Source organism: Phoxinus phoxinus, assembly GCF_949152265.1.
Source record: "Phoxinus phoxinus genome assembly, chromosome: 21".
NCBI classification, from domain to species: domain Eukaryota; kingdom Metazoa; phylum Chordata; class Actinopteri; order Cypriniformes; family Leuciscidae; genus Phoxinus; species Phoxinus phoxinus.
In genome coordinates, this window is record NC_136896.1 from 20,621,962 (window position 1) to 20,638,198 (window position 16,237).

At 39.9% G+C, this 16,237-nt stretch overlaps 1 protein-coding gene across 1 annotated transcript in view; it reads left to right on the top strand.

Moving 5' to 3' along the window:
* Positions 1-16,237, top strand: part of LOC306989040 (uncharacterized protein) — a gene marked incomplete at its 3' end in the record, with an annotated part of 978,518 nt that overhangs the window by 666,670 nt on the left and 295,611 nt on the right. The gene's annotated exons all lie outside the window — the stretch shown is intronic.

Sequence of the window (16,237 nt, forward strand, 5' to 3'; positions counted from 1 at the left end):
ATCAGGTAAAGACGGGAAGAGATGGAAGCAAGAGATGAAGTGATGTTAAAAAGGAGCAGAGCATAGTTTTTTACAGTACACAACATTTGAAGTGGATCAAAAAAGTTAATCAAAGTTGTCCTAAGACAAGAACGGGTATTGTTCACAATTTGTGTATAACTTTGATGAAAGGTTTTGGTCCACTTCAAATGTTGACAACTGTATTGTATTATATTAAGTATAAATTACTGCTTCAACATCATCCTGTAACATTTAAAATCTTGAGATGGAGACATTAACTTTCTTGTAAAGACACAGCACAAGAAAATAATTAAATATGACAAAATGGAAAAACACAAATTCAAAAGTAATTGTAAAGGACTATGAAAGAGATAAAGATATATGGGATGAAAATAGTATCTAAATGATTAACTCATGCAAGCACAATTATCAAATAACTTGATATATGTTGCAAATGTTTTATCCATGCCTTTCAACGTGCGTGTGCAAAATTCAAAATTGAATGAATGTGTAGCAATTTGTACAAATACAGACATTTTTTAAATGTTTTCTTTTGTATTAGTGTATCATAATTTGCGCATGCAACAAAGAAGATGTGCATGTGTGAGTCAGGTGACAAGCGTGCATTCATTGCCGTTTTTTCTGAGTCTATCTCATTTGATTCATTTGGATTTTGAGACTCTTTTCGCTGTTTTTAAGCATTTCACAACCCTCACACAAACAACTACAAATGAATAGGCCTGGTGCTGATTATTAATGTGTGCACAACTACCCATCTATTTGACAAATTCACAAATGTGCGTCACTACATTTAATCCAATACAATGCAACTTGTGTGTGCAAAATCCAGAATCACATGAATGTGCAGCATTTTGTACAAATAGAGACATAGTTGTTTATACAAAACCTCAATTTTGTATTAATGTAGGCCAGAATGTGTGCATGCAACAAGTAAGATGTGCATTTGTGGATCAGGTTTTTGCCGGTTTCGCCTGGCACGATCCACACACAGCTGTCTTGTGAAAACCTGAGATAACGTGAAACATTAATATAGGCTCTGTAGGCTATATAGTTTTCCTCCCATAGAGCCTATTATTACGAAAAAGCTTAACGTCAATGCAGTAAGACGGTGATTATAACTCAGTAGCCAAAACACCTTATTGAACATGCAACGTGCCATTGCACGTTAAGCGTTTTATAGTGGTTTTCTATGGGTGTTGTTCATAATCTGATTTAATCTATTTGCCTCTATCACGTATGCTTTATTAATAAGGTAGGCCTATATTGTGTACTAAATTTGGTGCTTCAATATCACTCACATTAAGCGTCTTAAATGGGGAAGAATGCTTGATTACACTGCCGTTGTCTGTTTTAGCAGAATACTGCCATCTAGTGGTTGCAGGTTTTCTCAGACAGCTGTGTGTGGATCGTGCCAGGCGAAACCGGCGAAATGAAAGTCTCAAAATCCAAATGAATCAAATAGGATCGACTCAGAAACGTTCAGTGGCACACGTGTCACCTGATCCACAAATGCACATCTTACTTGTTGCATGCACACATTCTGGCCTACATTAATACAAAATCGAGGTTTTGTATTAACATCTATGTCTCTATTTGTACAAAATGCTGCACATTCATGTGATTCTGGATTTTGCACAAACAAGTTGTATTGTATTGGTTTAAATGTAGCAACGCACATTTGTGAATTTGTCAAATAGATGGGTAGTTGTGCACACATTAATAATCAGCACCAGACCTATTCATTTGTAGTTGTTTGTGTGTGGGTTGTCTTAAAAACAGCAAAAAGAAAGTCTCAAAATCCAAATGAATCAAATGAGATAGACTCAGAAAAAACGGCAATGAATGCATGCGTGTCATCTGATCCACACATGCACATCTTCTGTGTTGCATGCGCAAATTATGATATACTAACATAAAAGAAAACATTTGTATTCACAAAAATGTCTGCATTTGTACAAATTGCTACACATTCATTCAATTTTGAATTTTGCACACGCAAGTTGAAAGGCATGGATAAAACATATTTGCAACATGTATCAAGTTCATTGATAATTGTGCTTGCATGAGTTAATCATTTAGATACTATTTTCATCCCATAAAGATATATTGTACATCCAATCCAACGTGTATGTTTGTTCTTTTGGCTGCTTACTGCAAAGGTCAGTGTCTAGCCTTCCCTTGCTGGACTTAATTTGTGGAGCTAGAATGTCCAACAACACCCTAACCTTAACCCTATCCCCATAATCAAATTATGTCAAGCTCCACCCTTTAGATTTACAGAGGTGGAGCTGGACTAGGTCAAGCTCCATCCATTTGGCTCAGAAGTTGCTTGAAGCTACACATGCACATAGGTTGCTATTAGGAATCCTTAGGTCCTTCATCTGAAACCATACTATCCTTAAAGGAGTTATGACATGAGAAATCAAATTTTCCTTTTTCTTTTGGTATACTGTATGTACCATTCAAAACATCCTGCAATTTTCAGAGCTTAAAACATTCTCAGTACAAAAAGGATTAAAGGGACACTTCACTCATTTGCATTAAGCTTTGTATTGTTAGAAACCCAGTCATATATTATAATGATCGTGGATTTTTCCTTTATTTTTCCCTGAGATGGGAGAAATAAGGATTTAAGTGTTTTACTTCCTGCTTATTATGACGTAAAAAATTTCATTTTGCGTCATAATAAGCAGGAAGTCACATTTCATTGAAAAGTGTAGAGACTACAAACACTATCTTCTTATTATTCCAGGGGGTGGGACCCACTCGCCCTACAGGCTATTACAGATCATTGGGTGGGATTAAACTTACAGAAACTAAAATAAATATAGCTGCAAGCAGCAACACGGGGCCATGCCCTGCAGGCCACAGCAAGCAGACCAAGCATGGCGCACATATAGCACAGCCAGCACATCATGTACAGCAGCACAGCAAGTACTGCAAGCACAGCAGCACAGTAACAATTTAATCACCTAGAGCAGTGCGGAGCCATAAGAGCAAAACATCTTAAATGTTATGAACATGTTAATGTACATAGAGCACAGCAAGTACTGTAAGCACAGCAGTGCAGCAAGCATTTAAGCACAAAGAGCAGTGCGGAGCCATAAGAGCAAAAGATTAGAACAACACAGGAATAGACATCACATAATATACAATTTGACAAAGTCACCCCAAGAGGGATTTGTACCCACGACCAGAATGGTTCGGGATTTATAGCACATGGTTTAGCAGCTTGCGCCACTCGGAGGATGCTGGTTTAGGAAGCTGCAGAGAGGTTTCAGTGTAAGAATGAGCACACGAAAGCAAGTTAACAAGATTAGCATGCTAAGCTAACTTAATGCTAATGTAGCTAATTACTTATGATGTGGTACATGGTACAAATTATATATCCACGGATTCGTCATGATGCAAGGAGTCGATAGACACCAATTTTATAATTTTCACTTCAATTGTTTACAAGTTACAGCCTCTGAACCAATTTAGGGTCATCCTCGTTAACTTTGTGACATCATAACTTTTGAACAGAGATGAATATGAAAAATTGGGGACAGTACTTCTGTGCGGCTTTGTCCATAGATCATGTGAGCAAATTTTGGACAATTTTGAACCAATTTTGAAAGAGAAGTAGCAAAATAACTGTTTTACATTGGTTCCAATATGGCGGCCAGTCACATTGTTGGAAAATGACAAATGAGACATCGTTGGAATCGGCATAAGCCAAGGAATATAATGGCATACAGAAATCAAATTTCAAGCAATGTTTGCAAAAGTTATAAGCGTTTTTGCAAAAAAAAACATTATATCTCTGGAACACTAGGTGGCGCTTTGATAAAACTTATCAGGTACCTTCAGGTCATGATAATGATGATCCATACCAAATTTGGTGAAAAAAATTCAAATAGTTTAAAAGATATTGCAAATTACGACAAAATTCAAAATGGCGGACACATGGTACCGCCAAAGAACGTATATTGACAAGAAGTGAAAGCCAATAGAACGTTCCATTGCAACACCAGCGCCCAGCAGCAGCCCTACGTTTCCGCCATTTTGGGGTGAAAGCGACTCGGCAGTCCACTACTAGTGATGTGTCGTTCGCGAAGGAGCCGGCTCTAAGAGCCGATTCTTTGAAAAGAGCCGGACTTCCCATCACTATCCACTAGCTTCTTGCTGTCGCTATGGCAATATCAGCTGCTTTATATATATAAAAAGTACATTAAAGATCAAATCCTGACCTAACTGAATGATGACAACATATAATAACATACAATCACTAGACTAGTGATCATCAAATCCCGTTTAACAGTTTATTTCACAGACTTAGACAAGTCTTCTTTTCCCCACAAAACCTTCAGTTTGGTTTGACATTCTTTGAAGTTCAAGTATTAGCATTTCAAACACTGAATTAATACCAATATATAAGTTGCATGCCATAAAGGCCAAATTTACCTGTCAGGGTCTTTGGGAAACCGATGAAAGGCAACTGATAGTTTTTGCAGTTTATTGCCGAGCACTGCTTTCTTTTATTCCACTTGGACTTCGTTGTCATTCTGTTTGTTTATGTGTAACTGTTACGGTAACTGTTATCTGTGCTGTTGTCCAGTAACTCTAGTTGGAATCTTCACCCCAAAATGGCGGCCGCGCCACCTAGTGGCTGTTACCCAGAAAGCATCAGAGTTTCGCCTCTTGTTCTTCTATACTCTTTGGTACTGCCCACCATGGCAAAATCTATATCGACAGATTTGGCATGATCCAAGGAATCGATTGACATCAAGTTTATAATTTTCTGACAAACCGTTCACGAGTTATTGGCCAAAATAGCCATTTTTCGTATCTCATGACCAGTAGGTGGCACTGTTTCCAACTTTGGCATGGACCCTCAGATCAAGCTTCCGATGAAGCATACCAATTTTCATTTCAATGCATTAAAGTTTGGCCGAGATACAGCCTCTGAACCAATTTTGGGTCGACCTCATTAACTTTGTGACGTCATAACTTTTGAACAATGACGAATAAAAAAATTCGGGCACAGTACTTTTATGCAGCTCAGTCCAAAGATCATTTGAGCAAAATGTGGACCAATTTGGATCAATTTTGAATGAGTAGTAGCAATCAGATTGATTACTGTACTTTTGAAAATGGCTGCTACTGTAATGCGCGTGGTCTTAATGTATTATATTGGATCAGATCAGTATGATGAGAGCAATCAGGTGTACTATGTCTCATTTTTGTGGATCAAATGGTTCAAAAGTTACAGCCATTTCAATGTTGAATTTTTGAACTGGTGGTGGCGCTATAGAGTGTGTCCAACAGACTCCAAATTTGGTCCAATTACTATTCATGGTCATATCTATAACTGTGCCGAATTTCATAATTTTCCTATGTACGGTTCATAGGGCTGCCATAGACTTACAGAGGAGGAAGAATAATAAATATAGCTGCAGGCAGCAACACGGGGCCATGCCCTGCAGGCCAGAGCAAGCAGACCAAGCATGGCGCACATATAGCACAGCCAGCACATCATGTACAGCAGCACAGCAAGTACTGCAAGCACAGCAGCACAGTAACAATTTAATCACCTAGAGCAGTGCGGAGCCATAAGAGCAAAACATCTTAAATGTTATGAACATATTAATGTACATAGAGCACAGCAAGTACTGTAAGCACAGCAGTGCAGCAATAATTTATGCACCAAGAGCAGTGCAGAGCCGTAAGAGCAAAAAATATGACATTTAATGTACATGTTAATGTACATCAAGCACAACAAGTACTGTCAGCACAGCAGTGCAGCACGCATTTTAGCAACAAGAGCAGTGCGGAGCCGTAAGAGCAAAAAATATGACATTTAATGTACATGTTAATGTACATCAAGCACAGCAGTGCAGCAAACATTAAAGCACCAAGAGCAGTGCGGAGCCGTAAGAGCAAAAAATCTGAAATTGAATGTACATGTCAATTTACATCAAGCACAGCAAGTACTGTAAGCAGAGCAGTGCAGCAAGCATTTAAGCACCAAGAGCAGTGCGGAGCCATACGAGCAAAAGATTAGAACAATACAGGAAAAGACACAACATAATACACAATTTAACATAGTCATCCCAAGCAGGAATCGAACCCACGACCAGAATGGTTCTGGATTCACAGCACATGGTTTAACAACTTGCGCCACTCATAGGATGCTGGTTTAGGAAGCTGCAGAGATGTTTCAGTGTAAGAATGAGCACACGAAAGCAAGTTAACAAGGTTAGCATGCTAAGCTAGACACTTAGCATACGGTTCATAGGGCTGCCATAGACTTACAGAGGAGGAATAATAATAATAATAAGAAAACTAACGGATACAATAGGTGCCTTGCCCTACGGGCATGGCCCCTAATAAGAAAACTAACGGATACAATAGGTGCCTTGCCCTACGGGCATGGCCCCTAAATATCCGCCATCTTGTTTGGAAGCTATGTAGCTAAGCTGACAAGCGCTTATGGAGTCAGATTTACGAGAATGGCTGGAGGAACAACTCATGATATGCAAGAAGAGGATTTTGAAAGTCTGTTGCTCGAAACAGATGTTCGTGGCTATCTGTACGAGCCGCAATATAGCGAAGAGCAGCTGAGGCTGATGGAGGAACAGGAAGCGCCGGCGGCTTCTGCAGAGTGCAGCCGAGGCAGAAGACCTGCCTGTCGCGGACGAGAAGCCCGGACTGGCTCGAGCTGGGGCGGACTGGTGGTGCCTGTGCGCATACGGACACAGAGATAGAGTCCGTCTGCTGCAAAGAATTTCAACGATGCCAATTTCTCCTGGACGAAATCTCTGAATCAGACGATCATAGTTCCGTACCGCATATGTTCTGACTGAACATCCCGGTACCATGCAATAATTCACCATTTCTAAATAAATACAAACGAGGAGTAATTCACTAATGAGTTCGCCAACTAGCTTTAATGTTTGCGTGAAATTAATTTCAAGCTCTGGTGGTTAGCTAGCTTTGTAGACGGAAGAGTGATTTCTCTGATAGGCGGATACCTCATATGCGCCGTTCTAGATTAGTGGGAGTGGCTTGTGGAGCTTTGCAATGTGGTGCATTGTGGGAGTTGTTGTCTTTCATACAAACGCGCCCTAAAGTTACTTTCAGTCTTTTCTCGGTCAAGAAGGCACCAAATTCGAAAATTATTTTACATTTCGACTACATATATAACCCACTTTCAATAAAGATTAATGTTCCCACGGGTGAAATGCTCCTTTAAAAAAGGTTCAGGATTAGCAAATGACTAAAATAATTTTTCTGTACAACCAAGGGTTGGTGAGTGCTACTCTATCCAAAATAACCATTAAGACCAGTACAAATTTGTTATCCTCTGTGCCGTCAGAAAAGAATTAACAGAAAGCTGTAGAGTTTGGTTAACTAAGTTATCCTCTGTTCTGGCAGGGAAGATTAGCATTGCGTGTTAATATTGTTTATCCTCTGTTTAGGCAGGGAATAATTGTTTAGCCTCTGTTCAGGCAGGGAAGATTAGCATTATGTGCTAATGTTGGTTATCCTCTGTTTCGGCAGAGAATATTATTGGTTATCAGGCAGGGAAGATTACATAAAGTGCTAGTAATTTGTGTTATCCTTTACTCTGCCAAGGAAGGTTAACAGTAATTGATGTGTTAACAAGTGTACCCTCTGTTGATCAGAGAGGTTTTTAGAGTTTTTGATTGTGTGGTAACAAAGAAACTCACAAAATGTTTAGAAAAAAATGCTAGACTGATCCCCACAACTGAAAGAGTTGGTCTTGCGACTCCTTTGTGGTCAGATAGCGAATTCAAACCACTGTTAGTGGAGTACAATTGAACCTAATAGTCACTGAGTAAGTTAGACAAGAACTAACTCAGAAATATGAAATTCATCCAGACAAGACTTGGTCGGTAGATGTTTGTAAAAGGTACTAGGAGCAAGTATTCTCAAGAACAATGTGAGAGGCATTATCTGCTGCCACAGAGAATTTGGTTTAGCACTACCTACACAACAGTCTCTGCGTAACTCAGAGCTAGAGAAACAGATCAAAGAGCTCCATGCTAGAGTATCCTCTTTGACTAAGAAATTAAACAGCAACTAAGCTGCAGAAAAAAATGATGTGGAAGAAGTTAGCCAGCCTGATAACAATTATCCTGATGTACAAGCTTTCTTCACTCTTAGAAGAAAAGGTTCTATATAGAACCTTAAAAGGTTCTATAGGCGCTTCATATTTGGAACCCCTAAAAGGTTCTATACAGAACCCAAGAAAGGGTTCTTTCTTGTCATTATAGAACCTTTTTAGCATAAAAGGTTCTTTGGAGTTGAGTAAAGAACCCTATGGTTCTATATAGAACCACAATGAACCCTTTTTTTCTAAGAGTGTAGAACCTTTTAGGGGTTCCAAATACGAAGCGCCTATAGAACCTTTTTAGGTTCTATATAGAACCTTTTTTTCTAAGAGTGTTTGAAACAGATGTAGCCATCCAAACAGTAACTGATGAGCCTGTGGATTCAGTAAAGGTACTGTATGTGGCGCTAGCAGAAGAAGCGCTGCTGATACTTCTGAACTACAACATGCCAGTAAAGGTGATTTGAGAGGTGTTTTGAAAAATTTTAAGAATATCATGGGACCCAAAATAGATTGGTCCAGAATCACTAACTGTGTGCAAAGGAAAGAAGAAACTGTAAGTGAATACACTGAAATGTTTTGTCAGTCAGCCGTAACTTACAGTGGAATAGTTGATGATCCTGAAAGTGTGTTAGATGACAAAGGACCCCTAGTCCGCATCTGGTCAGATGACCTTTTAGCTGAGTACAGAAGAGCCTGGCCATTCCTAGATCTAACTTGGTTTAACAGAACTCTCAGAAGTAACCTAGACAGGTTAGCTACATGGGAAAGAGATGACGTTCAGGCCAAAGTGAGAGTAGCAGCAGCAGCTACGTTTAGCACAACGAATCAAGACAATAGATGGCCTAAAAGAGAAGGCAAATGCAACTACTGTGAAAAATTAGGACACTGGGAGAAAGAGTGTAGAAAGAAGTTGCAAGCTAGTAGAAGAAATACTATGCATAATTCTGCTCCTTCTCAGCCCGCCCACAACCCTGAAGTAGTTTCGCCAGTGTCCACTGAAACTTTAGGACAGCTTGCTCAGGCTCTTCTAAGAGCGCAACAAGAACAGGAAAAAAAACAAATTTTTGGGGCTGTGAGTAGCTACCTTTCCCCTGTAATCCATCACAATGACAAAATAATTTTTGTGAAAGGTAGCATACAAGATAAAGACATTGATTTTTTGCTTGATACAAGTGCAGAAATGACAGTGTCAGAACTAATGAATCAAGCAAAAGTCACTTCTGTCTCTTTAGTCACTTATTTGGCTCAACAAATAGACAATTTGGGTCACAGTGGTCCAGCAATGATGAATCACAGGTTCTTAAATCAATGGTGTAAAGGAAAGGTAATTCAGAAAGGTAGCCACCGAAACAGTCAAGAGACGCATTACATATCAGAAGAATTTACTTTGATGTGCCAGCAGCAACTACAGCAGCAACAAGGCAAGGCAAGTTTATTTATATAGCACATTTCATACACAATGGTAATTCAAAGTGCTTTACATAGAAGAAATTAAAATAATCAAAAGAAATAAGAATAATTAAAACAGTTGTAGCGTCTGGACCAATCAGACTAACTATTCCAAAGTCTAAATCCGGACTGAAAATCCTCGCAGATATAATTTCTTTCAAGAAAGGAACGCAGTTGTGAGGATACTGCTTTTTCTAATATCTTTGACAGAAAAGGTAGATTTGAGATCGGCCTGTAATTGACTAATTTTGTGGGATCAAGTTGCGTTTTTTTAACAAGCGGTTTAATCATAGCTAGCTTAAATGTTTTCGGTACGTATCCTAGAGACAAAGGTGAATTAATAATATTAAGAAGAGGATCTATGACATCTGGAAGCATCTCTTTTAGCAGCTAATGCCTAGTTCACACTACAGGATTTTAAGCCCGATTTGCAAATCGTTGAGCTCGCCGACAGGTCGGGGTGTTATCACCTGCAAATCGCGGGGGATTAGCGGCCGATGAACGCTCGCCAATCTGTTAGTATGAAAGAGCCAACAACGCATCAAAGACGCTCGCAGACGCGTCGCTGAGCCCAGAAAAATATCTAGCATGCCAGATATCCGGAGCTGTCGCACGACTCAACCACATGTGATGTCATGAGCTACAGCCAATCAGAGCAAGGCATGGGTTGAGGTCACTGGGAAAATACAGTTTATATACCGTCTTCTATGGAAAATAGCGTTTGTTTGTTTTTTCAGAGCAAATCATCGCGCAAACAGTTTGCAGCACTAATTTCTGTCTGACGTCCATATTCAAACAAAGACTCGTGTAGTGCGTTACCTCCTGTTGCGGATCAATCACGTTGTGTCGTGTGGTGTGAACAGCTCAACAACTTGAACACTCCTGATTTCACAGAGAGCAAGTCATGTAGTGTGAACCGCACAGTTCAGCCCGACGTTTTAAAATCCTGTAGTGTGAACTTGCCTTTAGTCGGTTTAGGGTCTAACATACAAGTTGTCGATTTAGATGATTTGACGAGTTTGCAAAATTCTTCCTCTCCTATAGCAATGAATGAATAAAATCTATCTCAGGGAGACTACAATGCACTTCCTGATGCGATACTATATTAGACAGTTGCATAGTTATAATTTTGTCCCTGATATTATCGATCTTATAAGTGAAGAAGGTCATAAAGTCATTACTGCTGTGTTGTTTGGAAACTTCTGGGCTTGAAGCTTTCTTTTTCGTTAGTTTAGCCACTGTTTCAAATACATACCTAGGATTATGTTTATTTTCTTCTAATAGGGTTGAAAAATAGGCAGATCTAGCAGCTTTTAAAGCCTCTCTGTAAGCAATCAAGCTCTCCTTCCATGAAATCCGAAATATCTCTAGTTTTGTTTTCTTCCAGTTGCGCTCCATTTTTCTGGCTGCTCTCTTAAGGGCCTGAGTGTGCTCGTTGTGCCACAGCGTTGGACTATGTTCTTTAATCTTCTTTAAGCGCAGCGGAGCAACTGTGTCTAAAGTGCTGGAAAAGAGAGAGTTAAAAGTTTCTGTTGCAATATCGAGTTCTTCTAAGCTATCCGGGATGCTGAGATGATGAAACTGATTAGGAAGATTATTGATAAAGCAATCTTTAGTGGCAGAAGTTATAGGTCTAACATATTTATAACACGGAGTCGGCTTTGCAGCCTTGGCTAAATGTAATTTACATGAGACTAGATAATGATCTGAGATGTCATCGCCCTGCTGCAGAATTTCAACGGCATCAACATCTATTCCATGTGATAGTATTAGATCTAGAGTATGATTACGGCAATGAGTAGGTCCTGACACATGTTGTCTAACTCCAATTGAGTTTACAATGTCTTTAAATGCCAATCCTAATGCATCTTTTTCATTATCTATGTGTATATTAAAATCACCAACAATTAGTACTTTATCTGCAGCCAATACTAATTCTGATAGAAAGTCCGCAAATTCTTTGATAAAGTCTATATGGTGCCTTTGGTGTTTTCAAATGGAATTTTCAAATGTGATTTATCATTTACACTATATATTTTTAAATTAAGCACCAACACTTCAAAAGAATTATATTTAAAACTAGATTTCTTAGTGGCTTAAAATATTACTATAAATTACAGCAACACCTCCTCCTTTGCGTTTCAAACGAGGTTCATGTTTATAACTGTAATCTTGTGGGGTTGACTCATTTAAAGCAATGTAATCGTTTGGTTTTAGCCAGGTTTCTGTCAAACACAGCAGATCTAGGTTATAATCTGAAATCATATCATTAACTATTAGTGCTTTTGAAGTAAGAGATCGAATATTCAGTAACCCAAGCTTTATCATTTGCTCATCTGTATTGTCCCTGTTTTTTATTTGTTGAACATCAATTACATTTTTAACCTTAGATCAGTTTGAATTTTTGGGATTTCCAAATTCGGGGAACAGACACAGTCTCTATATGATGATATCTAGGTGAAAGAGTCTCTATGTGATGGGATTTATCTGACCTTGGTGACGTGAGGCCGCTAGCAGACGGTTGGTTAAGCCAGTCTGTCTGCTTCCTGACCTGAGCCCCAGATTTTCATGTTTTATCTCTAAGACTATGAGACAAATTAGAGAGAAGAGACGCACCATCACTTTTCAACAGGTCAGGTTTGCCCCAAAAACTTTTCCAATTGTCTATGAATTCTATATTATTTCGCGGACACCACCCAGACAGCCAGAACACAATCTACTAACTATCTCATCACTCCTGCGAACAGGAACGCGGCCAGAGCAAATTACAGTGCTTGACATCGTACTTGCGAGTTCACACACCTCTTTAATATTAAATTTGGCGAACATCATTAGTGCCGACGTGAATAATAATCTTAGAGAATTTACGTTTAGCATTTACGTTTAATGCTAAATTTACGTTTAAATTACGTTTAATGCTAAATTACGTTTAATGCTAAATGCTAAATTTACGTTTAGCATTTACTCTCCCAACAAAGGTCTATGAAACTTCCCCCAAAAATAACATCACAATTGAAGCTTACCCTCTGGCAGAACCTGGTGTCCTGTTACAGGACACATTAAGGCCCTAACGAGAACGCTCGCGGGTGAAAACGTAAAAATATTTTATCGGATGTGCCTTTCGTTTACACGGCGACGGCGTTTTTGGGGCTTAAAAACGCAAACAAGTGAAAGCACCCTCCAGAGTGGAAATCTTAAAAACGCTCCACCATCGCGTTCCCGTCTGAAGAGTAAAAACTCAAAAGTCTGCTAGACAGTGAAGGCGTCGCGTACGCGTTTACGTCACAAGCATGCGCCAGACAAGGAAAATAACAAAACATTATCAAACTAAAATATAGCATTAATTTCATTGACAATTTTTTTTTAAATTCTGTCATTTTTGAGTGACACGCGAAGAGCACCGGGGGTTAAAGCAGCAGCTTTACCGTATTAAACATGAAAAACTGTGTCAACGTCTCTTTCACTTTCAGTGCTTCACATTGCAAGTATCAAACTTAGGCCGTGTGTCCACCAAAGCGTTTTTAGCCAGCTCTGCTGAAAATGCCGAGCTGTGAGCGCTTGAGAGCGTTTTGGCAGCGCAGCGTTTTTTCAGTTGAGACGCTTCGTTGCTATGATACAGATACGCGGTAACTATAACTGATATCTAGGCTATATTGTACACATCTAAACGCATTAATAATTTAATATACGTTTATATATTTAAAGCACAATATAAATAGGCTAGATGTCTTACTGAATTAAAGCAACACCAAGCAGTTTTTCAACCTTCATAATATATTTCCAAGACCCTTGTGATGGTACATCGACTTACAATAGGTTGAATGACACGTCCATAGCCTGAAGGGGTCTGTATCGCTTTCACTGGCACTACAGAACTTCGGGGTTTGGCTACAACCCGAGCACAAAAGAACTACAATATTCGACTGCTTTACGGCATACCTCACTTCCCCCACCACCCCCCACTTCCTCAAATTCGAATGTGAGAGCCCAACTAGCGTTTGTTTGCCGGCTGGTAGCGTCTGTATGTTGTTGTTGTCACGGCTGAAGCAGCAACTAAACCGAAGGAGGCAGAGGTTTTGTCGGAGGAGACTAGGAAGTGAAAAAGGGAGAGTGATAAAATCAAAGGCCGGACGAGGATCAATATTGGCCCAGCGTTCGCTCGCTGATGTGAGCTAAAGGAGGAGGAGGGACCGATGCTGACTTGGCCGTCATGCTGTCGGAGTAGTAATAGCTACATGATTAGACGGACAAAATCATCTTTTAGGATAACTATCCTAATGACGCTGCATGACTGCAGGCTGATAGTCATGTTTGATTATTTATTTATTTTTCTGGCGAAAGTGTCTTGCCTCAGGCTATAATGCAAATCGATTTTTCAAATTTGCAGATTCATCTATGGTTGCTTGATATTATTATAATATTGACGATATATGGCTATTACCTACCACACAAACATTGAATTGAATCATGTAAAACAAACAGTAGCCAATAGGCTACTATAATGGCGCTGGTTTGTAAACGTGAGCTACGCGATCTTTTTGCGTTTGAAAAAAATAAAACCCATGAAATTATGTTCATATGACATGCTGACATATATGCCACTGTACCTGGGATGAAGACATTTCACACGGATTGCAGGCAGTCTGCCCAAGACGAGAACTCCTTCTGCAGAGTTCGGTGGTATCGGCTTGTCAACAAATGCACGTATATCCCCTGGTGTAACCATGACAGATTTTGCGACAGTAGTAGAAGACAATACTGTTTCCTAACTGTAGGGGGACCCCGAGAGCAAAAGCTACTTGGTGTTGCTTTAATTAATGAAAGTATGATTTAAATAGATGTTTTATTTAATTTATAACTAATGGCCCTTTGCAACTTTTTTCTGTATTTATTTCAGGTATCTGTCTACAGGAGACTCATTCAGATCCATAGCTTTTAGCTACAGGGTGGGTTACTGCACAGTGGCAAGGGTGGTAAAAGAAGTGTGTGAGTCAATATGGTCTCTCATGGTTCAGGAATACATACCCTTCCCTGAACAACACCACTGGAAGAGGACTGCTGAAGACTTCCATAGGCTATGGAACTTCCCCAACTGTCTGGGAGCAATCGATGGGAAGCATGTTAGAATACAGGCCCCATCTTCAACAGGGTCCATGTATTTTAATTATAAAGGGAGCTTTTCCATCGTCCGCCTAGCAGTGGTTGATGCCCGGTACCTTTTCCGGATGGTGGATGTGGGGGTACGGGAAAAGCAGTGATGGTGGGACCCTCTGTGCCTCCGACTTTGGTAAGGCCCTCCACCAGGGAACCCTTGACCTGCCAGAAGATTCAGCTTTACCAGGAGCAGAAGACCTCCAGCCTGTGCCACATGTGTTTGTGGGTGACGAGGCTTTTCCTCTGAAGAGGCACCTTCTCCGACCCTGCCCAGGGAAACACCTCGACAGAGAGAAGCGTGTGTTTAATTACCAGCTTTCCCGTGCGAGGCGAATGGTGGAGTGCACATTTGGGATACTTGCTGCCCAATGGAGACTCTATCACAAAGTGCTTGATGTCTCACCAAAAGTGGCAGATGCAGTGGTGAAGGCCACTTGCATCCTTCACAATTTCCTATGAGGATGCTGATGAAGAGGAAGGAAGTTGTGCCCCCTGCCATCAGAGCCACAGTTTGCCATGCAGCCCATCCAACGAGCAGGCAGCAACAATGGCTCTAGGGAAGCACTGCAAATAAGGCAAAGATACACCACCTACTTCTCCTCTCCAGCAGGTGAAGTTGCATGGCAGCATTCTGTCATCTAATGCCTCATAAATACTCCCACCACCATCAGGACCACTGCCATCAGTACCATCCAGAACCACCACCAATGAAAAAAAAAAAGTCTCTTTTAAGAGCCACCCATAACCTTAGAAAATGAGCATATTTCCTTTCAATAACAAGCTACACATGGTGAATAAAATGAAATAGTAGTCTAAATCAAAAGTTGAAAATAAATTAATGGGAAAGATGAATGCTTTTAATAAATATTTTAATGATCACTTTTCATGTACAGATTCATAAATACATCAAACTGCCATACAAAAAATAAAATTATTGATGGTTGCACATGTAGTAATTTGTAGTGTCTATTTCAAAGGTCATTTGTGTGTGTGTGTGTGTGTGTGTGTGTGTGTTTGTGTGTGTGTTTGTGTGTGTGTTTGTGTGCGTGCGTGTCTGTTTGTATGTTTGTTTATGTGTGCATGATAGTGTTTTATTGATTGTTAGGTCAGCCGGAACTGGGAACACTTCCCTTGAATCCTGATGTACTCATTACATTATAAGAAGAATGGCATCTACGCTAATTTTAGTGTCTTTGTTTATCCCGAGGTTTTCCCGCAGCCTGCCGGATCCAGGCCGTATCCAGATCTGACGAAGGACCTTCGCCTGGACCCGATGTCAACGCAGTGCTGAAGTGCCAACTAGCCTCTCCCTATGGAGGATCCCTTTACCACTCTACAGATAAAGCGTTGTGGAAAATTTGCGTATCTACCCCGTAGTGATAAAATTAAATAAAATTCTGTATCAAATTTATAGGCAGGACAAGTAGTTTGCTTATGCTTGGTTTGTAGAGAATTACTAATTAATTAATTCTTGATGCGTACGTGAGCGCC